The sequence below is a fragment of the Octopus bimaculoides genome, chromosome 11 (genome assembly GCF_046866305.1).
Source record: "Octopus bimaculoides isolate indiv1 chromosome 11, ASM4686630v1, whole genome shotgun sequence".
Lineage (NCBI taxonomy): Eukaryota > Metazoa > Mollusca > Cephalopoda > Octopoda > Octopodidae > Octopus > Octopus bimaculoides.
In genome coordinates this window covers 49622329-49646834 of record NC_142938.1, presented here as the reverse complement: position 1 = coordinate 49646834, position 24506 = coordinate 49622329, and the positions used below count along the sequence as shown (strand labels likewise).

General features: G+C 36.5%; 4 non-coding genes across 4 annotated transcripts; 1 reads left to right on the top strand and 3 right to left on the bottom strand.

Moving 5' to 3' along the window:
* Positions 1-783: 783 nt before the first annotated feature.
* Trnam-cau (transfer RNA methionine (anticodon CAU)) lies at positions 784-878 on the bottom strand. Its single transcript has 2 exons — positions 842-878; positions 784-819 (listed from the first exon to the last, which is right to left on the bottom strand). It is a non-coding gene; the product is annotated as a tRNA-Met (tRNA).
* A 13434-nt stretch (positions 879-14312) lies between these two features.
* Positions 14313-14407, bottom strand: Trnam-cau (transfer RNA methionine (anticodon CAU)). Its single transcript has 2 exons — positions 14371-14407; positions 14313-14348 (listed from the first exon to the last, which is right to left on the bottom strand). It is a non-coding gene; the product is annotated as a tRNA-Met (tRNA).
* Positions 14408-16421: 2014 nt separating this feature from the next.
* Positions 16422-16516, top strand: Trnam-cau (transfer RNA methionine (anticodon CAU)). Its single transcript has 2 exons — positions 16422-16458; positions 16481-16516. It is a non-coding gene; the product is annotated as a tRNA-Met (tRNA).
* A 2513-nt stretch (positions 16517-19029) lies between these two features.
* Positions 19030-19124, bottom strand: Trnam-cau (transfer RNA methionine (anticodon CAU)). Its single transcript has 2 exons — positions 19088-19124; positions 19030-19065 (listed from the first exon to the last, which is right to left on the bottom strand). It is a non-coding gene; the product is annotated as a tRNA-Met (tRNA).
* Between the last annotated feature and the right edge of the window lie 5382 nt (positions 19125-24506).

Here is a 24506-nt window from a genome sequence, read left to right as displayed (position 1 = left end):
AATTTTTAAGCGATCTCATATGAGATCACTGGTAGGTAATGGGTTAACATACATATATATATATATATATATATATATCATAGAGTATCTTGTAACAGTCTCTTATACGAACTCCTTAGGGGGTTGACTATTTCTTCTAATAGTTCATATAAATAGCTGGGAGATTTCTGATAAATATCATTCCTCCCGTATAAAACTTTGTGTAACGTCAGAAGATGAATATACTCAAACAAAAATTTTAAAAGACGTGCTCCGGTTGAGGATCGAACTCAAGATTTTCAGGTTCCTCAACACAAACTGCTTGATCATGAGACTAACGCACCGCCTACTAGGTACCGAGGTAACCGACAGGCTGCTCCTAAATTTCTCTATATGACTACGATGACATTCTAACTAATTACCTTTTCATTTAATCTATATAGTCTTCGGACTGCAGCCATGCTGGAGCACCGTTTTGAAGAGTTTTGCCGAACAAATTGATCCTAATACTCAACTTTTAATCTTGGTACCTATTTTGTTGGTTCTTTTGTCAAACAACTACGTTACAGAAGACTTAAACAAATCAGCGCCGGTCCTCAAGCCTGTGGGAGTACAATCACAATCACACAGCCAAAGAGTATTTTGTAATCGTTCTTCTCTAAGAAGTGTACAAGTAATTGACAATTCCTCCCAGTCTTTCATATATATGGTCGGGGAATTTCTGGTAAATATCTCCATTTATAAAACGAACTCTCTATGGCATAAGAAAATAAGCTTTATTCAAAATAAAAATTTAAAATGATGTGCCCCAGGTGAAGATCGAACTCACGACCTTCAGATTCCTCTACAGATTTGACTTGATTATGAGACTGACGCGCTGCCTACTGCGCTACCGAGGCACGTAATTAACTGCTCTTAAATTTACCTATATAATTACTCTTACTTTCGAATTAATTACTTAGTTATCTAACATGTATTGTTTAATTTACCTTTCTGTCATCTAATTTACAACATATATAACATTATATATATAACGTTACATGTAAGAAAATTGTTACGTAAATATCACGATATATTTCATCGCAATACGCACTTACTATATCTATATTTTCTTTGAATTGGTAATTTCCATAGCTATTCTATTGTTATCGACTTCATTAGACGTTAATTACGAAAGCTATAAGTAGCAACACAGTCCAGGGGAGATAACCTTTCTTCCTATATTCACCCTGAACATTTTTGCATTTGGTTTGCAAGGCTCTTGATTTCAGTTCGTATTTTGAAACAAATCTTGCGTCATGGGACCTTTCTTTCTATATTGACTTTGACCATATTGGTTTCCGATATTGACACAAGGTCAGCAAGTTCGGGGTAGTGGGTAAGTCGATTACATCAACTCCCAGTGTTCAACTGGTACTTATTTTACCGACCCCGAAAGGATGTAAGGCAAAGTTGACCACGGTGGGATTTGAACTCAAAACGTAAAAAACGAAAGAAATGCCGCAAAGCATTTTGCCCAGCGCAGTAACAATTCTTCCAGCTCATCTCCTTATTCACTATGAACATATTGTGAAATAAACAATTTTGCTCTTATTCCGATACTTTTGGTGAGGTGGCAGAAACGTGAGTGCGCCGGATAAAATGCTTAGCAACATATCTTCTGGTAGATAACAATCAAATAGCTATGCATATATATATATATATATATATATATATATATATATATATATATATATATATATATATGGCTATAGGCGCAGGAGTGGCTGTGTAGAACCACATGGTTCGGGGTTCAGCCACACTGCATAGCACTTTGGGCAACTGTCTTCTACTATAGCCTCGGGCCGACCAAAGCCTTGTGAGTGGATTTGGTAGATGGAAACTGAAAGAAACACGTCGTATATATATATATATATATATATATATATATATATATATATATATATATATATAACTTAACGGTTCGGCAAAAGGGACGGTAGGATAAGTACTAGGCTTACAAAGAATAAGTCCTAGGGTCGATGTGTTCGACTAAAGGCGGTGCTCCAGCATGGCTGCAGTCAAATGTCTGAAACAAATAAAAGAATAAAAGAATAGTTGTAGTTCAGGCTTCTGCCGCTAAGAGTCACTTGATGTGACCCTCGGTCATCAGTCTACCGACCGGCGTCGGCGATTGGAGTCGTACTGCCAACGAGGTGCAACTTTGTTTTGCAGTGTTTCTCCCCTCTTCGTTGACTCTTGCGATGCCTGAAACGAAAGAACAGCGTGCTTCCATCGCCGAATAATTGACGAACTTGTTGATATGACTGGTCTGTTCTGGAGCTCCTGCCAACGAATTTTGAGCGAGGAATCACGAATGAAAAGAATTGCAACAAAATGTGTGCCTAGCTCGCTCACGGAAGATCAAAAGCAGTCACGACTGAATGCGTATCGTGAACAGAAAGAAGAGTTGGAAGTAGATCCGGACCTTTTTCATCACCGGTGACGAGAGCTGGTGTTACGGAATTTACAGATAAATAAGAGGTGATGAAAAAAAAAAAAAAAACGATGGATGCGTTAATAGGCATCACTTCGCAAGAGTTCCAGCACTATTTCGAACAGAGGAAAACGCACCTGGACCGATGCATTGCTTCAAATGGAGAAGACTTTGAAGGCGATACATATATATATTGACATGGAGTATTTCGGATTTTTCTTCTTCTATGAACTCTATAGAGAGTTTCTGTACATTATCGGGGGTGCTTTCTGATAAATATCTGCACCTCTGTTTATGAAACGGACCTTCTGTGACACCAGACTATAAAGTTATTCAAATAACTATTTTGGAAATAAGTGCCCCAGGTGAGGATCACACTCACAACATTCAGATTCCTCCAAATACGTTGTTTGATGGTGAGACTGACGCGCTGCCTACTGCGTTACCTAGGCACCTGATGATCTCTGTTAAATGTAGCTATATAAGTACACAGGGTCGGATTGAGACCCATAGAGGATCTAAGCACTTAAAAGGTTTTGGTGCCCTCAAGTATATGTAAATGGTTCAAAATGTAAACAAAATAATTTAAAATATAAACAATAATAAACCATAGAATAAATTTGCATTTTTCAAAATGAAACAAAACTAACATTAAGATGGAAAATAATGTTTATTTTTGTATACTTCCACTTTATTTACATTTGAAAACTTTTCTCCTTCGTTTTTTAAACTTTAATTGCAAAGTCTTCGATTATATTGTGAAAATTAATTTTACATAAAACTTCTTCTATACTTGGTAGAGATAAAGCATTACGAATATTATTTTAGCAAGTTTAAAGTGATTTCTTTCGTGTCGTAAACCATTTTCATTTCTGTGGGGCCTCCGTCCCTCGATGCCCTAAGAACGTGCTTATTTTGCTTAATGGTTAATCCAGCGCTGTAAGTACACTTTCTGACTAATTTATTTGTCATCTCATTTATAGGTGTAATTTACCTTACTGTCATCTAATATCCAATACCTGTCTCTCTCTTACTAGTGGAAAATTATTGCATAATTAATCACGATATATTTTATATCAATTCTTCCCTTGTGTATCTTCATCTGCTTTCGATTAGCAATTTCTATAGTTATTTGAATGTTACCTACGTTAATAACGAAACCTATTCGTGTTGTTACAGTGCAAGGGAGACGACTTTTGTACCTACATTTAACTTGATCATTTTGTGATAAAATATTTTACACTGTCCCGATAATGCTTTCATATTACGATTAAATATAAAGGCAACGAGCTGGTAGGGTCGTTATTGCGCCAGAATAACGTGAAGCAATTTATTCTGATCCTGATAAAGCTTTTATTTTATGGCTAATTATTTCGTCTAAAAGTTAATTATATATTTTCGTCTTTACTACAACTACTTACCACAAAGTATTGTGTGTGCTGTGTACACTTTCTGATCTTCCCCCCACGTTATAGTTGTAACAACTATAAAACCACTGATCATCAAATATAACGTGGTAGCTAGAGAAACAGTTTTCTCGTTTACTAAGTCTTCGCTACTGCTTTAGGTTCACCTGTAGTCACCAGTCACCAACAGACAAGCACGCCTTCTCGACCTTTGCACCTAAAACCCAGCAGACGATCAAAGTCACGTTTCATGTTTGCTAAAGTTACAGAGAACTGCATCAATTCTGACGGCTGACGAAACAAGGTTTATGGAGTCACAGACCCCCGTCTCGACATGTCATGCTTTGATCCAGTGGCGCATTCAGGATGCTAACAGCTACTGTGAAAAAGGGCTTCACCAGCACGTAGCTGGTACTCATTTTCAGCTGAGTAGATTTGACCAATGAGAAGTAAAGTGCCTTGCCCAAGGATGCAATCAGACAGACAGACAGACAGACAGACAGACAGACAGACAGACAGATAGATAGATAGATAGATAGATAGATAGATAGATAGATAGATAGAAGTGTAAATATGGCTGTGAGTTTAAGCTGTTCCTTTTGCAACCGACGTGGTTTCGTGTTCAAACCCACCATGCAGCACCTTGAGAAAATATTATCTCCTATATCTCCGGGATCTGAGTGTATGTAGAACACAGGAACTGCTAAAGCATGGTGTATATCCAGTTGTACATACATGCATAAATACGTTTGTGTGTGTGTGTGTGTGTGTGTGTGTGTGTGTGTATGTATGTGTGTGTGTGTGTGTGTGTGTGTGTGTGTGTGTGTGTGTGTGTGTGTGTATTATTCGACTCTTCATTGAACACACCTGAAACGTAACACAATTAAAACTTTGGCGTTACTTGAAGTGATTGTACATCTCTTCTTTGTTCCTAAAAATAGATTTGTCTTTCATTCCGGTTACCCTCTATTGACATTTGAAATGGATAACCAGAATCTTCATATTTGCGATGTAATGCTTTTCTTTAAAAAAAAAAGGAGAAAATGCTGCAAAGACTTGTAAAAACATTTGTGAAGTTTATGGAGATGATGCTAGGCAAATCAGCTGTTCGAAGGTGGTTTGCAAAATTTAAAGCTGGAGAGTTTAGTTTGGAATACCTTCAAAATTAGATGAAGATGTTTTGAACCCCAACATTGAAGAACACTCAAATATCATGACTAGAGAACTTGCAGAGAAGTTTCTAAAAGTACGGCTGATGAACACTTAGTAAAGCTAGGATACATTTCTTGCTATAATGTATAGGTTCTTCACAAACTCTCAGAAAAGAATTGCATGGACCATTATTCCGTTTGTGATTTACTTTTGAAATGGAATGAAAGTATGCCTTTTTTTAAACAACTTGTGACTGGAGATGAAAAATGGATTTTGTACGAAAACGTAGTGCGAAAAAGATCCTGGAGTTTGCGTAAGAAAAGCTATACTTTGTGTTTGGTGGGATCATAAAGGCATTATTTATTATGAGCTTTTCCCTCTAAACGAGACCATTAATTCTGATGTGTACTGTCGTCAGCTGGTTGATTTGAATAATAAAAAAAATCAAAGAATTGAAGCCGGAGATTGCCAAAAAGACAATGCCTGACCACATGTGTTTTGGCTACCCGAGCAAAGTTACATGAACTTACCCCATCCACCATATTCTTCTAATATTGAGTCATTCGACTTGTTTTTGTCTCTACAGAACTCATTGTAAGAAAAAAACATTTAACGATTTAGATGGAGTCAAAATGTATCTAGATAACATTTTGTCTTGAAAATCTGCAGTAACTCTATCCAGATTACAATTTCAGGTTCATACCTGTAATTATTGTGGTCCGGTCCTGCGATATGTAACACACTGCCTAAATGCCAATCATGAGAAAATAGACTCCTCAAAACCAAAAAGGAGAAAGCTAATTCGAAGTGTACAGATTCAATCCATCACTGGAACGGTAAAAATCTAGCACGGAATTTTGTCAGTGAATAGGTAGCGGTCTCAAAGAGACGAAAATATTTTGGCAAATTAAATTTAAATGTTGAAGTGAATCTATCGGTTTTAGTGTGTTTCTTAAATGGCTTATAAACACCTTCCACGCTGCAATTGTTTTGTTAACATTTAAATATATATGAGAATGTCTAGATATGCAACTATGTACATGAGAATACATACATAAAGTAAAACATACAAATCTGCACATATAAATACATACATACATACATACATACATACATACATACATACATACATATATATATAAATACACACATACAAAAATAGCTTGTTGTTGATGATGAAATTCCAATGAAGGAGCCTTGGATCTAGGTTAGAAACCGGCTCTTTCTCTATTGGCGAGAAATTTTGATATAAAACTGAAAACTGAATAATGACATACATACATGCATACATATATACATACATACATGTGTGTATATGTGTGTATTGGTGTGTGTGCGTGCGAATGTATGTTTGTGTGTGATTGTATGTTTGTGGGTTTGTATGTGTCTGTGCATGTGTATATGCGTATGCGTGTATCTGCGTGAATTTGTGTGTATTTGTGTCTATATGTGTGTATTTATGCACGTATTCATGTGCGTGTGTACGCGCGCGTGTGTGTGTGTGTGTGTGTGTGTATTTGTGTGTGTAAGATTTAAGCGTATTTCATCTTGTCCAAAGAAATCGGAATTTTTCTCTTTTGTGATTATGACGTCATAATATCGATAACGTTTCTCGGAGATTTGGGTTTCAAATACCTTCAGTCTCTTTCAACCTTTCGCAGTGGTTAGAGGCTAGGGAATGTGTGCGCCAGGGGGCGTACCGAAGGAGCTGGGAACTAGACTGAAATGAGAGTCATCTTCACTTTGCTTTCAGTGTTTATGGGGATGTTTTATACATCTTTAAGTTCTTAAACACCCAATGTAACATGCTGGTTGGTCGCATAACATAGTTACAAGGTGTGCGGTAGTGTTACTGTAACTGTATGAACTTTTAGTCAGGCGATTCCCGTACAGAAAACCTGGGGAGCCCAACCAGAAACATTCCTCACTCTCCATGTATTTCTACAGAATAATTTATCTTAAATAATTCTGACAGTAAAAAAGAAATAACAATAACGTTAAATAACAATCAAAATGATGAACAGAAAACAATTGTTACCTAACATATAACTCATGCGTACCTGAACAGAATATATCAAGAGACATGGTGAGTATTTTAATAAGAATCTAGTTTAGTGATTTCAAAATGTTTGAACATCTGTTCAAATAACTTCTATAATAAAGTAACATGTATTCTTCATTAGGTGCACATTGTGAGTATTTTGATAAAAAAAAAAATAAGCCTTGGTATTAAAATATTCGAGCATTTAAAATTATTTTTGTAATAAAGCAACATTTATTCTTCAGTTGATATTCAATATATTGTATATTCATGATGAGTATCTATATCTTAATGGAGAAAGCTGCTTATTAGTTAGGTAAGTAACAGTTACTAAAAGAGAGCAATTCTTAAAAGTTTGACCGTCTGGAATTATTTTTACAAATTTATGTTCCGAGAAATTTCCTGTAATTTCGTTTTCTGAAGTTTATTGAATATTTGAACTACAAGTTTTTCACAAATCTAAATATTCGTTGCACTCACTGTGAAGTAGATTTTAATGTTTAATAAACAATATTGATTCGTTGCGGGCGAAATTTACCGTTTTCATTTCCAACAGTCTCTCATTCTCTCTCTCTCGCCTCTATTTTCATTCCTGATAATTTAATGTATATTCATTTCAACGCTTTCATTTGAAATTTTAATTCGCTATTTACAAAACTCACAGTTTATTCTATACATGTAATGTAAAAAAAAATATTTATTGAATAAATGAATGCTATTAGACAAAATAAGTGTATAACTTTTGGGCTCATGATACGGGGCACAATTTCAATAATAATATCAGTTTCCGGAGTTTGTTAAATGAATATTTTTGATAAAATGAAAATTTTTAATATACCGCTTTAAGAAGTGATTTTGTTGGTATGGCTGTTTGGAACGCTATAAGCCTTGATAATCAGTATCAAATGGAATGCCTTCTCAACTTCACTAAGAGAAAAACAGAAACACCTACGCTAACACCTGCTGAGAGACGAAAGCAAGTATTTACAGCAGGAGTACAGACGACAAAATTTTCAAACTAGGAAGAATTCTGTTAAAGGATTAGTAATGAAAGCCAGTTTCGATAATTTTCAAGAAAAGGCTGTCCTGTCTAATGTAGCCACACAATGCAGGCAGTCTCTAACAATGTTTGTTCATATTACAAAGCCTACAGAATTGGGAATCAAATGTGAAAATATTATCAAGCGTCTAGCAGAAAAGCGCCCGGAGGGTGGTCTTTCTGCTAGTTTTAATAAAAAGTGTTTGTTGCTCAAAGCGTCTGAGCAATTAAAAGCTGCTTCTATAATAAATCAACATCCTTCATTAGATGTTCGATATACTGCAGGAGCATAGTGAGTATTATAATAAAAAATAGCTTTACTATTAAAAATGTTTCATCATTTTCTCGAGTTATTTCCATACAAAAAACATTAATTTTTCTTTTGATGTTCTATATACTGCATATATCACTATTTTGCGAACACACGACCATATACATCTTCGTTTACAAGTGTATAATGTCTGGGTTTGTGTGTGTGTGTGTGTGTGTGTGTGTGTGTGTGTGTGTGTGTGTGTGTGTGTGTGTGTGTGTGTTACAGTGTATATTTGTTGGTCTCCATCACTCATTTTCTCTCACCCTCTCTCTTTGTCTCTCCCCTCTCTCTCTATCTCTCTCTCTTTTTGTCTGTTTCTCTCACCCCCCTCTCTCTATCATAGCCACCTCAGACACGTATTCTATTTCCCTTTTCCTATCTATCGATCTCTCTATCAATCTATCTATCTATCTATCTATCTATCAATCTATCTATCTGTCTGTCTGTCTGTCTGTCTGTCTGTCTGTCTATCTATCAGTCAATCTATCTATTTATCTGTCTGCCTATCTGTCTAAGTACTTCCTTATCTCTGTCTATGTATGTATGTATGCATGTATGTATGTATGTCTGTAAGTATGTATGTGGGAAGGAGGCGCGTGAATGGGGGCGCACCTCTGATGGGTGGAACATGTGGTGGTTTTCGGTATAGTTCGTCCGCTTTGGTACTCATCTGATCCCTAGCTCTCTTCTGTATGCATACTGCGGCAGGCGGGGCTCCCAAACATGCGGTCGAAATACCAAGACGAAAACATTGGTGATATCGCTCTCCATTGGCACATGGAATGCGTGAATGTTCATTGACAGCTTCAAAGCAAACAGACCTGCGAGACGGACAGCACTTAACACAAGAAAACTCGGCAGCACAAAATCCACATTGGGACACTGAGCAAGACCAAGTTTCAGACAAAGTTTAGTGACTGACGTCAAAATCAGTTACATCTTCCTCTAGAGTGGCCGCAACAGCGATGACCGTCGCGATGCAGGAGTGAGTTTTACCATCAGATCTAGTCTGATCAGCAAGTTAACCAGCCTTCTCAAAGAACTGAATGACCGACTGCGATTCTCCCTCAGAGGAAAGTGCCATGCTACCATCATCAGTGCCTACACTCCTACGATGACTAACTCAAGGGAGGCTATAAATAGGTTTTATGAAGATTGGAAGCTCTCATGGGACAATCGCGTCGTCCTCGGCGACTTCAACACCATAGCTGGTGCAGACTACCAGGCATGAGAGAGAGTCATTAGGAGGAACGGAGTTAGAGCAACAGCAACGATCATCTACTATTGAAGACCTACGCAGCGCATGATCTGCTGATTACCAACACAGCATTTCGTCTGTCCAACCGCAAAAAGACGTCTGAATGCATCCTCGCAGGAAACATTGGCATCTAATTGACTATGCCACAGTCAGAAGATGGGACAGGGAGGTTGTTAGGGTAACAAAGGCCATATGTGGCATAGAATGCTAGACAAATCACAGACTCATCCTCGCAGAACTCGACTCGCTCATCCAGCTCAGGAGACGAACACTGGGGAAGCCTGGCAAACGAACGACCAAATATCAGCAAATTGGAACGGCAAAATGTGAAACAGAGCCTCGGTGAAGACCTGGGCAGCAAGGACAAGGTGGAAGAGGACTCAGTACGCGACTTCTTCTTCGCAAACGAGTGCGCACTCAACGCCAACACAGAGCCTCAGATGCAACAGAGCATGAACTGATTTTCCACTGCCGGCTGCAACTTATGGCTTTACAATTAGTACTCAGAAGACAAAAGTCATACACCAACCTGCCTCGAAGAAGTCCTTTTTTTTTTTTTTTTTTTTTTGAAGCAACTATCACTGTTGAAGGGGAAACCTTGAACGCTGTCGATAAGCTCTCATACTTCGGCAGCACACTCTCGACGTATTGTCAAGAGAAGCTCAGCATTCGAGTGGTTACGTGAATCGATGCGGGAGGGGAGAGCATTAGGCTGACCACCAAATTAGAATACAAAGGAGTTGTACTGCTTACGGACGAAATAATAATGATAGTGTAACTTCGTGCCGATTAATATCTTCTCTGTCTGTCTTTCTATCTGTCTGTCTATCTGTATGTATGTATGTATGTATATATTTATGTACATGTGTATATATATATTTATATATGTATATGTGCGTGTATATATACATATACATATATATATATATATATATATATATATATATATATATATATATATATATATATATATATATATATATATATATATATATATATATGATTTAAAAGAGTTCCAACTCTGTCTGTTTTTTATGTTTTATTTTTATTCTTATAAAATTAATGTGGGATATAGAATACGGAATATATAATATAAATAGTAAAATGAAATGAAGTATTGAATGTCTTATTGAATAAATAAAATATTCAGTATTAAATATATAAGGTCTAGTATACTTTCCTGCTTTATAGCAGTCGTGTATGTATGTATGTATATGTGTATATGTGTATATACATACATACATACATACATACATACACACACACACACACACACACACACACACACACACACACACACACACACACACACACACACACATGTATATATATATATAAAAACAAATAGTAAATGAGTATATGCATATATACGTACAGGTATGTGCATACCGACATCCACCTGTATGTATAGGTGCATATCTGGGTACAGGACATTGCAAACAAAACGTAGACGAGAAAACACACAAGCCACATAGAGAACATTCTACTTCATCAGCTACCCACGTTTTAACACCAGCGTTTCGAAGAGCTGGGTAGGACGCATCGTTAAAACGGCTCATCCCATAGACCGCAGATTAAATTTGTATACGCAAATTAAATCTTGCCATGGAGGAATGTAGTGGCGGACAAAAAACAAGACAGGAAAACAAACAGAAAAGGCTTTACGGCCAGACGAGAAAAATTATGTGTGTATGAACGCTGTGAGGTACGAACTTGAAAGTAGGGACGAAGTGAGTTCGCGTGTTTGCTCGGCGATAGCCAAGGAAGAAAAGGATTATTGACCGGAAGCATGTGACCATGCCGGTGTAAAGGGAAGAGAGAGAGTGGTAGAGGGAGAAACAAAGGGAGGAAGTAGAAGAATAGGTGAGCAACGAGAGGAAAAGAGAAAGAGAGGAAGTACGAGGGGGGGAAAAAGAGATACGTAGTAGTAACAGAGGAAGAACGAGAGGGGTAAAGCGAGATACGTAGTAGTAAAGAGGAAGAACGAGAGGGAGAAAAAAGATAGAGGAAGAGAAAGAGAAAGAGATAGAGTAGCGTCCCGGGGCCCATATTACACTTGGAGGTTCATATAAGATTTTGTTGTTAAAATTTATGTACAATAAATTGCTTATACTTCTACAATACACAAAATATTTTAATTTTTTTAATACAATTCCTAATAAAATTTAATTATAATTATATAATAGGTTTTTTTAAAGTTCCAATGGCTAAGAGGATCCATCCGAATAAAATAGGAAATAAAGGGGTCCTTAGGTAAAGAAAAATAAATTAAGCACTGATATATATCGTGACAATTACATAATTTGAAATAAAACTCATTATATTAAAACAGCGTACAATAAGATGACTTTTGGAATGCTATTATAATGTTTTGAGTTCTATTTTTGCTGTTTGCATCAACACACACACACATGACGAGAGGGAGAAACGCATTTTTATGTTTTTTTTTAAAGAAAAACAGTATGTATGTATATGTGTGTGTGCATATACTTGCACATACCTACCTGCCTATTTGCCTGTCTGCCTAACTACCTACCTACCTACCTACCTACCCACCTACCCACCTACCCACCCACCCACCTACCTACCTACCTACCTACCTACCTGGCTGCAGCTCGATTTTGAGTAAGGCTCTCGCTTGATTGTTCTCTTGAACATAAGTAGTACGGATGTGGCTTTTCATTCCTGCGGGTGACCCACACTCTTTTGTAGAGACGTGGCAACGATGTACGCCTCTATCAGGAGTTGTACAGAGAGCTCACCACCCACGCTGTTACATGTTTTCATTCTATCATAGGATTTTTCATTAAGTGTTTTGCCTTTTTAGCTACTGCTATTCATCAGTTAATCACCAGCCCCTCACTACGATTGTGTAACGTAAGGAATACATACCAAATTCATTCATAGTTATGTACTCTAATTGAGGAATTAGTATTAATTGCCTTGACAGAACAGGAGGAAACGTGCGGGTTCCATAACCTTTGTTTAACGCCACTCTATCTAAAGGCCGTACTTTCGATCTTCATTTCACAGCCTCACAATATACTCCACCTACCTGAGACTTGAAGCTCATTTAACTAATCCGAGTTCTGTCAATAGTAAACCGATGGCCCTTAACAGTGAATGTACTTCGCTACTAATCTATACTAGTCTGCAATGAGGATCAACAAAACCATCCTCTTGGGTATACTATTTTGCATTTGTTTCATGAAGTTCATAATCACCTGTATCCTTATGTTTTTTATTGTGAAAAACTTTGCGTACAACACGATGGTGGTGTTTATTCGCCATTGTCGACAATTTGGATATGGAGGTATATATGAGGAGTTTGCCCTGCATAGTTATAGGTTGCCCTTTAGCAAGGTGTAGCACTTGTTCAACTACCCTGCCAGGGATATGGCGAAGTCATGGGACTTCAGAGTGGTCAATTGTGAAGAGGTTTCGGAAAAGATCAACTGAGCCTTACGTTGATGTTGAACGGAAGAGTACTAGAAGATCAATGGTCAGGGGTCACCAAGCTCTATCAAGAGAATAAATGCAACGCATCCACAGGGTCAGTTTCCAGGGTTGCGCAACCATCTAATGAAAAATTCACTATGACTCAAGCTTTCAATTCAAATTCATAATAATGGAATTAAATAGTGACAGAGAGTCATGAGAATCAGCGAAAGCAGCGCGACCGGAGAGAGAGAGAGAGAGAGAGAGAGAGAGAGAGAGAGAGAGAGAGAGAGAGAGAGAGAGAGAGAGAGAGAGAGAGAGAAGAGAGAGAGAGAGAGAGAGAGAGAGAAAGAGAGAGAGAGAGAGAGAGAGAGAGAGAGAGAGAGAGAGAGAGAGAGAGAGAGAGAGAGAGAGAGAGAGAGAGAGGACAATATTACGAGTCGTATATTCACCACCGCTCATGCTGAAAAACAAGCATATTTCAAGTTCAGTTTGTGAGGTACATTTGTGCACTTCACAATCTCTCCCCCAATTTACAGTAGAAATTTTAGTTCGTTTATTCAGAATCTCTGTAGTATCTTCCCATCTCCTGTCCTGAACTGAAGTACCTCTATTTATGTTATTTACATTTGACGGATATTTATCCTCATCTCGTTTGTTGTTAACAAAACGTTTCGGCTGATATACCCTCCAGCCTTCATCAGGTGTCTTGGGAAAATTTCGAACCTGGGTTACGATGTTGTTATTATTATTATTATTATTATTATTATTATCATTATGTAGGTCACTGCCTGGAATCGAACTCGGAATCTTGGCGCAGTGGTTAAGAGCGCGGGCTACTAACCCCTAAGTTATCCTTGATTTAGAAAACTTATGATATAAAACAAAACAGATCAAACAGAAGTTCTATTGTCTCGTCATTTTAAGGCTATGTAGGATTACATTGTCTCGTGTAACTTTCCCTTTAGACAACAGGATGTGATTTAAGAGATATTTTGCTGCTTTTTCTGATAGGACAAGCGACGATATAATTATTCCCTTTTTAGATTCGAGAGAGAAGTGTGTATTTCAGTTTAAATGAGGTTAAAGTGTGCAAAAAAAAAAAAAAAAAAAAAAAAAAAAATATATATGAGAGGAGCAAGAAAATGTCAGTGGCGGTAACAATAACATATTTATAATATATAATATGAAATGAAAAAAAAAAAAATGTTGCCCCAGGTGAGGATCGAACTCACGACCTTCAGATAGCTCGACCAATGTATTATGATTATGAGACTGACGCGCTGCCTACTGCGCTACCGAGGCACTTGGAAATACGCTCTTTAACTTAGTATAGAACATGATCTTGCTCTATTGTTTTATTTATATCTTCAGTTGATTAGCATAAACAAACTAAATCTCATTAATATCCTTTCATTCTTTTAATGATAATTGCTTAATTAGATGCGAAGTTCTAATTCTAATAAGTGGTGTTAGTTCCTACAACAAAGGGAAGTAAGAAATCTTGGTTCAAGAAGAAGTGCCTTTATGTGGTCACTCCAACTGCAAGAAATAACAGTTAAATCTCTTTCGGATCACATCCCTCCTCCTTATAAATGTGAAGATACATTGGATGATGTAGTCTTTAGATAAATTGTGCCAAATAGAAATAACAGCCACCGATATGATCGCCTTTGATCAGGACTGACCTAGAACTAAACAACGACTATGATCATGACCATGATCATCATCATCATCATCATCATCATCACGAGCGAACTAAAGGACTTCTATACTGCTGCTTGACCAACTAAAGTTATTGCGCCTGCGTTACATCCAAGACATACAATATTGATGGTGAAATTCTTGCATCTGTGGTCCAGAAACTCCAGGATGGAAAAGCCCCTGGAAGAGACTTGATTGTTGGATATTGGTACAAGAAGCTGTTAGTAGAAAGCTCCGTGATGATAGTAACATTGATCATCAAAGCAGTTTATCAAGGACCAATAGCCGGATTACTAGCCCCAGCTTTGATGGGCATGCGTTTACAATTCAAGAACATGAAATATCAACCAAGTACCTGATGCACAAAAGAGATAGAGATGCAATGAAAGCTGTAAAATGTGACAACCGATACAAACTTTGTAGAGTTCACACTGAAGATATCACTTACATCATAAGCAGTTGTCCGAAAATTTCATCAGGGAATTAATTACCGATGAGACATGATGTTGTAATGAAATCCGTCGGAAGGATAATCCCGAAGACAAAGAAATAAGAACCCACAATATGGTAGAAGCCATTACCACTCATTATAAAAAGAAATACTGGTGCAATGTGCCAGTGAAGATCTCAATAAGATGTAAGCATAACAGACCTGATATAATGATCTGGGAAAGAGAAGAGAAACTGTGAACAGTTGTGGAAATTAGCAGCCCAGCGGATGTTAACATGAAGCTGAAGATCAGGCAAAAAGAGAACACCTATGATGAACTATTGAGAAATCTGCAGTTACTCTATCCAGATTACAAGTTCAGGTTTATGCATGTAAATATTGTGGCCCTGGGATATGTAACACACAGCCTAAATACCAATCTTCGTCGCTTGCAGGTCATAGAAACCGGAATAAACTTTGGCCTTGATCAGCTTCAAGCTCATGACGACCAGAATTTAATGTCATGATAACGTTTAAATCATGCAATTTTAAATAAAGGACATAAATAGGCATAAAATAAAGCGGCATCGTATTATGTAAAATCTTCATTTATTTTCGTATATTTGTTTATGTTTTTATTCCATGATTAGATCGTAGCATATTCATGTAGGTTATCTCGTTAACAAAATACTGGAGAAATTAAGTGGATACTATCGATACCAGTACTTGACTGGTATTTTATTTTATCGACCCTAGCTCTGAAAGATAAAAACAAAGTTGACCTAAGCAGGATTTGGACTCAGGACGTAAATAGACAGAAGAAATAAGGTAAGGCGATTCTGTCAGATACAAGGCCAGCCATTTTGATAGGTTATCTCCCTTGCACAATGAACTCGCGCGGTGGAAAAAAAGAATAACAACAAAATCTATTTAGCGTGTAATTAAAGGAGTCAACATATGAGGAAGTAATTTGGGGCATAAGTAATTAAAAGTTAGAGACATACAAGAAAGTATTAAGATTAAATATATCGTAATGATTATGTAATTAATTCTTGATTTGTAATGTTTAATTCTTCGTGAGTAATCGTCATGTATGCGAAATAATAGAGCTTATAGTAAATTCGTTGAGTATATAATTAAAAGTAATAGTCTTTAAGTAGTCAAATATATGACGATTTTGCGGGTGCCTCGGTAGCGCAGTAGGCAGCGCGTCAGTCTCATAATCAAGCAAAATCTTTAGAGGAATCTGAAGGTCGTGAGTTCGATCCTCACCTGGGGCATTTCTTTTAATCTCACACAGAAGGAAACCCACTTTGTAAGAGTTTGTGTCATATTAGTTTCAAATTTTGGGGAAGTAGTCAATCGATTACATCTACCCAGTGCTTAACTGGTACTTATTTTATCGACTTCGAAAGGATGAAAGGTAAAGTCGTTCTTGTCGGAATTTGAACTCAGAACACGAAGACGGATGAAATGCAGTTAAACATTTTCCTGACGTGGTAACGATTCTCTCAGCCAACCGTCTTACTAGGTTGTAGCATACTGAGCAATCTTAGAGTTATGCGTTCGATCCTCACCTATGGCATATTGTTTTACTTTAATGTTTATATTTCCTGAGACAAAAATAACCTATTTTATAGAAGGTTGTGTGTAGATATTTCTTAGATTGACAAATCTCCAAATCTTATTGAGGAATCTAAGGGTTATGATTTCAACCCTCACTTCTGGAAAATGTTTTTGATTTTGTTTTATTTATATACATTTATCATTTATCTCTCTAGAACAGGGGTTCTCAACTGGGGTCCGTATGGCCCTTGGGGGTCCATGTAAGATTTTGTGATTGAAATTTATCTGGTTATACTCTTTTACTCTTTTACTTGTTTCAGTCATTTGACTGCGGCCATGCTGGAGCACCACCTTTAGTCGAGCAAATCGACCCCGGGACTTATTCTTTGTAAGCCTAGTACTTATTCTATCGGTCTCTTTTTGCCGAACCGCTAAGTTACGGGGACATAAACACACCAGCATCGGTTGTCAAGCAATGCTAGGAGGACAAGCACAGACACACAAACACACACACATATATATATATACATATATACGATGGGCTTCTTTCAGTTTCCGTCTACCAAATCCACTCACAAGGCTTTGGTTGGCCTGAGGCTATAGTAGAAAACACTTGCCCAAGGTGCCACGCACTTTTACAATACACAAAATATTCTGATATTTTTGTTATTTACAACTCCTAAATGTATTTGATTATAAAAACGTAATAGGATTTATTTTTTTTACACATCAAGTGGCCATGTGGGTCCATCCAAGTGAAATAGGAATCAAAGAGGTCCATAAGTGAAAAATGGCATTGAGAAAGTGGTCTAGAAAGTTCTTTTAGTATTCTGAAAACTCCCACATCAGATCAACTCCGAATAGTCCAATGACATCATGTGGATAGTTAGTCGACGAATAGTTGTAATACATTTATATTTTCTAACAGATATACGAAGACACAGCCTGGCATATCGGATGTACTGAAGCAGTCAGGACATGTATTTTCACCATTACCAGACCGTTCATATACTGGGGCTGGCCGCAGCGGAGCCATTTCTAGTCAGAAGGTGTACTCGGTAAGCGTTCCTCTGTTATTATTGACGAAACGTTAGTCCATTTTATAGCAACTGTAGCCTATAACAAGCTGGTACCGATTACTTGATACACGTTGACAGCTAATATTCAGGGCGATAAAAGAAAGACCCAGTTTTTGATTATTACTTAAGGTTATTGACTCTGTATAATACTCGTGCTTTATTGTTTTTCGATTTCGTTTGGGTAAAAGGTAAAGTTGACTAAGTTTAGAACATAAAGAGCCTTCACTATAATAAAGCAACATGTTACCTAAGTAACGAGTAAAGCTTTTAACACAATGTAATAACAAATACAGCTAATTGATATTAATTAGGGTTATTCAAAGAAGGAATTTGATAAAGTATATGGAAATTATTCTGTAAAAATTACCTGAGTAGTAACGACATATGTAAGAAATAGTAGATAATGTATACATATCAGGTGAGGACTTAACAGTTAGAAAGTAATCATGTGTATATAACGAACTAGCGGGAAAGCCACCAGTTGTCGCAGGAGCGCAGTAGGCAGCATTTCAGTCTCATTGTTACGCCAAATCTGTGGAGGAATCTGAAGGTCGTGAGTTCGACTCTCACCCGGGACCACAAATTATTATTCGTTTTCCTTGAATAAATTCATTTTTTGACACGCTTGAAAGTCAACTTTACAAAATGAGGTGAACTTTTCTTGTTAGATTTTTAAGTGATTGACTATACAGAGTCTGATCTACAAGTTGAAATGCTCTACAAAACAGTCACTGAATCCTCCTTGGTGGATAGTTCCTAGTTGTAAAACACCGATCATGTAACAGGTACCAAGATATTAAGAACAGAAAGGAGATTACTTTAAAATTAATGAAAGTTTTATCAGTTTTATGTTCAAGTTCTAGTCTCCTTTTGGAGAATGTATATTTATTCCTTGACCGATTATCTACACGATGCTGTAAGACAAATAAGAGCTGATGTGAGGTTTCACAACAATAAATAGACTTTCGTAGTAAAAAATAGAAAATGAATATTTGTCCCTAAGTGAGGATCGAACTCATCAGCCTCAGATTTATCAATATGGTTTGGGGAATTTTTAATTCTATCAAGCATTTATACATTCCTTTATAAAATAGGTTTCCTTCCGTGTCAGAAAATATAATTATTCAACTTAAAAAATAAAACTAAAGTGCCCCAGGTGAGGATCGAACTCACGACCTTCAGATTCCTCTACAGAACTGGTTTGATTATGAGACTGACGCGCTGCCTACTGCGCTACCGAGGCACTGACAATAAGTGCTTCTAGTTGACTTGTTAAAGGAAAACAATTACTTTCTGATTATTTTGTCAACTACTAAGTCTATTATTTCACATATACAGCATTACTAAAGGAGAAGTAATTATTAAAGGTGAATTAATTACATAATTATGTAATTAATTATCCTTTAACAATGTTATATATGTGAAATGATAGACCTTGGAGTAAGTTAATTAGGCAACCAAATATTTAGAAAGTAACAGTTTCTAATAATTAGAAAGTAGCTAGAAACTGTGGTCAGTTCTTCGGTAGCGCAGTAGGCAGCGCGTCAGTCTTAAAATCAGTTGTGGAATCTGAAGGTCGTGAGTTCGTTCCTCAACTGCGACACGCTACTTTTACTGAATAAATATATTTTCTGACATATGAACGCCTATTTTATAACGGAATGTAAAAATATTTGTTAGATTTTTAAAATTTCCAAATCATATGGAGATAAAATATAATGTCATATTTTATCTCAATACTTTTTCTGAATAACTCTAATTAACTTTCAATTACTAATGTTTATAAGTATTTGATTATATGTTAACTAATTTCAATACAAGTATATTAATTTTTGTTTCCCTCTAGTTCATTGTGCAAGGGAGATAATCTTTCTTCCCGCAGGAACCGACTAACCGCCATCTCACTGGAGACTACTAGACCGGCAGAATTACCTACTAGTATTTATTCCAGTCCTTTCCGTCCTGAGATCAAATCTAGCCGTGTTCAATTTCAACTTTAACCCATTCAGGTTCGATATAATAAGTAACGGTCAAGTAACAAGTAGAGACTAATCCTTCTCCTCAATATTGCTGGCTGTGTGCGTAAAATGGAAACTATCATCTCCTTAACTCGTTACTTTCTCCCTGCGTAAAAGTGGACGTGTGAGTCTAGTTGCAAGTAAACCACTAGTCAAGCCTACTACAACGATATTCTTCAATTTTTGAAGACAGTATGGTCTGATATGAAAGACATATAGCCGTTATTTCAACAAGACCAAGCGCACAAAATTGACGCTCCTTCGATAATTCTTAGCTAACTCCAATGAATCTATAGACATTAATAATAGTTATTATTAATTTTTGTGTTCAAGGTGGTGAGTAGGCAAAATCGTTAGTATGCCGGACAAATTCTTTAGCGATATTTCTCCTGGCTTTACGATCAGAGTTCACATTCCGCTGAGGTCGACATTGCCTTTCATCCTTTCGGGGTCGATAAAATAAGTACCAGTTGAGCACTGGGGGCGATGTAATCGACTTACACCTTTTCCTGAAAACTTGTGCCAAAATTATTATTATTGTTATTATTATTATTATTTTATGTTTGACCTTTGCTTTGCATTTGTACAAGTTGGATCCAAGTTTCACCCAGAGACCTGAAGAGACAAGTTAGAAGTTCATGTAGGTGTTATGCCTAGGTTACCATATATTTGGATTTGTACATAATGTTGTTCTAGGGAATGTTTAAGAAACCATAAGAAAATTATGTGTTTGTTTTAAAATTTGAGATCACATAGACAATATTTTACGTAGGATATGGGCAGTTCCCATGAGCACTATCTTTTGAACTTCAGCCATTTTGGGGTTTCCTGGTATCTGAGCTAGGTAGTAATCAGCCCGTTTCGCTGTCATTCCCAGGGCACCTATGACAATAGGTATTGTTTTAGTCTGTCATTCCCAGGGCACCTATGCCAATTATTATTATTATTATGATTATTATTATTATTATTATTATTATTATTATTATTATTATTAAAGCAAAAAAAAGAAAGAGTGCCATTTTTATCAAGTGAACGATATTTCGGATATCTAGCGTGCCTTCTACAGGTTAAAAAAAAAGAACTTGTCGATCTACTTCACTTTTGGTAATATTTTATAGGATTAAGGTAACTTCTCCAGTAGACACATATCGTCAGCCACCAAGGGACATGCTCAGCTGGTTAAGGTCAAACAACTGACCAGCAGATCTGTGGTATTGAGTAGAATATTTGCTGTAGTCCATCTTTTATAACAAGACAGAACAATGTACATGATAACACTTCCAATCAGTTAAGATCAGAAGCTATGAGAGCCAGTGCCTGGATTATTTATTCATTTACTTATAAATTTATTTATAGATTTATTTATTTTACCTTCTCTCTGCTTATAGTCAAATATTACCAATCATACGTTACCCATTCAATAAATAGGAGCAAAGGGCCAGAGAGATTAAAGAAAGGAAAATTTATAAAGAGCAAGATCTGGGGAATATAGTAGTTGTCAGATTTGAGGAATGTTGTGTTTGGTCATGTATGTATGTACTCCCTCTCCTTCTCTTCTGTCTCTATGCTTATTTCTCTCTTACTGTCTGTCACCAAGCCTATCACGTGCATTCATCCTGCACCTCTTATGTTAGCTCTCTTTGTATCTTTCTTATACTCCTTCTCCATCTCTTTCTATGCGATGTAAATTATGAGCAGAAAACTCAACTAGCTAACATTTATATCGGCTATTATCATATAGATATCTAGTAAATTATCATATAGTATCTAGTAAATATCTAAAAGCACCCTTTTTAAAATAAGCTTTACATAGCATTCAAGAAAAAAAAAAAAAGCTACGTGCCCCAGGTGAGGATCGAACTCAAGACCTTCAGATTCCTCTATATGAATTGTTGATTATGAAACTGACGCGCTTCCTACTGCGCTACCGAGGCACTGAATTCAAACCTCTATTATTTGATTTGTTAAACATTATAATAGCATTCCAACAGTCATCTTATTGTACGCTGTTTTAATATAACGAGTTTTATTTCAAATTATGTAATTATCACGATATATATCAGTGCTTAATTTATTTTTCTTTACCTAAGGACCCCTTTATTTCCTATTTTATTCGGATGGATCCTCTTAGTCATTGGAACTTTAAAAAAACCTATTATATAATTATAATTAAATTTTATTAGGAATTGTATTAAAAAAATTAAAATATTTTGTGTATTGTAGAAGTATAAGCAATTTATTGTACATAAATTTTAACAACAAAATCTTATATGAACCTCCAAGTGTAATATGGGCCCCGGGACGCTACTCTATCTCTTTCTCTTTCTCTTCCTCTATCTTTTTCCCCCTCTCGTTCTTCCTCTTTACTACTACGTATCTCGCTTTACCCCTCTCGTTCTTCCTCTGTTACTACTACGTATCTCTTTTTCCCCCATCGTACTTCCTCTCTTTCTCTTTTCCTTTCGTTGCTCACCTATTCTTCTACTTCCTCCCTTTGTTTCTCCCTCTACCACTCTCTCTCTTCCCTTTACACCGGCATGGTCACATGCTTCCGGTCAATAATCCTTTTCTTCCTTGGCTATCGCCGAGCAAACACGCGAACTCACTTCGTCCCTACTTTCAAGTTCGTACCTCACAGCGTTCATACACACATAATTTTTCTCGTCTGGCCGTAAAGCCTTTTCTGTTTGTTTTCCTGTCTTGTTTTTTGTCCGCCACTACATTCCTCCATGGCAAGATTTAATTTGCGTATACAAATTTAATCTGCGGTCCATGGGATGAGCCGTCTTAACGATGCGTCCTGCCCAAGCTCTTCGAAACGCCGGTGTTAAAACGTGGGTAGCTGATGAAGTAGAATGTTCTCTATGTGGCTTGTGTGTTTTCTCGTCTACGTTTTGTTTGCAATGTCCTGTACCCAGATATGCACCTATACATACAGGTGGATGTCGGTATGCACATACCTGTACGTATATATGCATATACTCATTTACTATTTGTTTATATATATATATATATATATATATATATATATATATATATATATACATGTGTGTGTGTGTGTGTGTGTATGTATGTATGTATGTATGTATGTATGTATATACACATATACACATATACATACATACATACATACACGACTGCTATAAAGCAGGAAAGTATACTAGACCTTATATATTTAATACTCAAAATTTTATTTATTCAATAAGACATTCAATACTTCATTTCATTTTACTATTTATATTATATATTCCGTATTCTATATCCCACATTAATTTTATAAGAATATAAATAAAACATAAAAAACAGACAGAGTTGGAACTCTTTTAAATCATATATACATATATATATATATATATATATATATATATATATATATATATATATATATATATATATATATGTGTGTGTATATATACACGCACATATACATATATAAATATATATATACACATGTACATAAATATATACGTACATACATACAGATAGACAGACAGATAGGAAGACAGACAGAGAAGATATTAATCGGCACGAAGTTACACTATCATTATTATTTCGTCCGTAAGCAGTACAACTCCTTTGTATTCTAATTTGGTGGTCAGCCTAATGCTCTCCCCTCCCGCATCGATTCACGTAACCACTCGAATGCTGAGCTTCTCTTGACAATACGTCGAGAGTGTGCTGCCGAAGTATGAGAGCTTATCGACAGCGTTCAAGGTTTCCCCTTCAACAGTGATAGTTGCTTCAAAAAAAAAAAAAGAAAAAAGGACTTCTTCGAGGCAGGTTGGTGTATGACTTTTGTCTTCTGAGTACTAATTGTAAAGCCATAAGTTGCAGCCGGCAGTGGAAAATCAGTTCATGCTCTGTTGCATCTGAGGCTCTGTGTTGGCGTTGAGTGCGCACTCGTTTGCGAAGAAGAAGTCGCGTACTGAGTCCTCTTCCACCTTGTCCTTGCTGCCCAGGTCTTCACCGAGGCTCTGTTTCACATTTTGCCGTTCCAATTTGCTGATATTTGGTCGTTCGTTTGCCAGGCTTCCCCAGTGTTCGTCTCCTGAGCTGGATGAGCGTGTCGAGTTCTGCGAGGATGAGTCTGTGATTTGTCTAGCATTCTATGCCACATATGGCCTTTGTTACCCTAAATATCGTTCACTTGATAACAATGGCACTCTTCTTTTTATTTTTTTGCTTTAATAATAATAATAATAATAATGATAATAATAATAATAATAATAATAATAATAATACTATATACACTGGAAGCTATGCCAACATTATGGAATAACAACAGAAAAAAGATGGTATAAACACACGCCAGAAAAGGTCACAGAAAACGAGAAAGCAACCATACTCTGGGATATGCCAATACACACAGATAGAGAAATTAAGGAAAATAGACCAGATATAGTTGTCAAAGATCATGAAGAAAAAAAATGCTTTCTAATTGATATATCAATACCAGCAGATGACAACCTTTCTCTAAAAGAAATGGAAAAACTTTCAAAATACAAAGACCTGGAAATAGAGATAACTCGAATGTGGAATCTAAAAACAGAAACAATTCCTATCATAGTAGGTGCCTTAGGTATAATAAAAAAATATTCAGACCAATA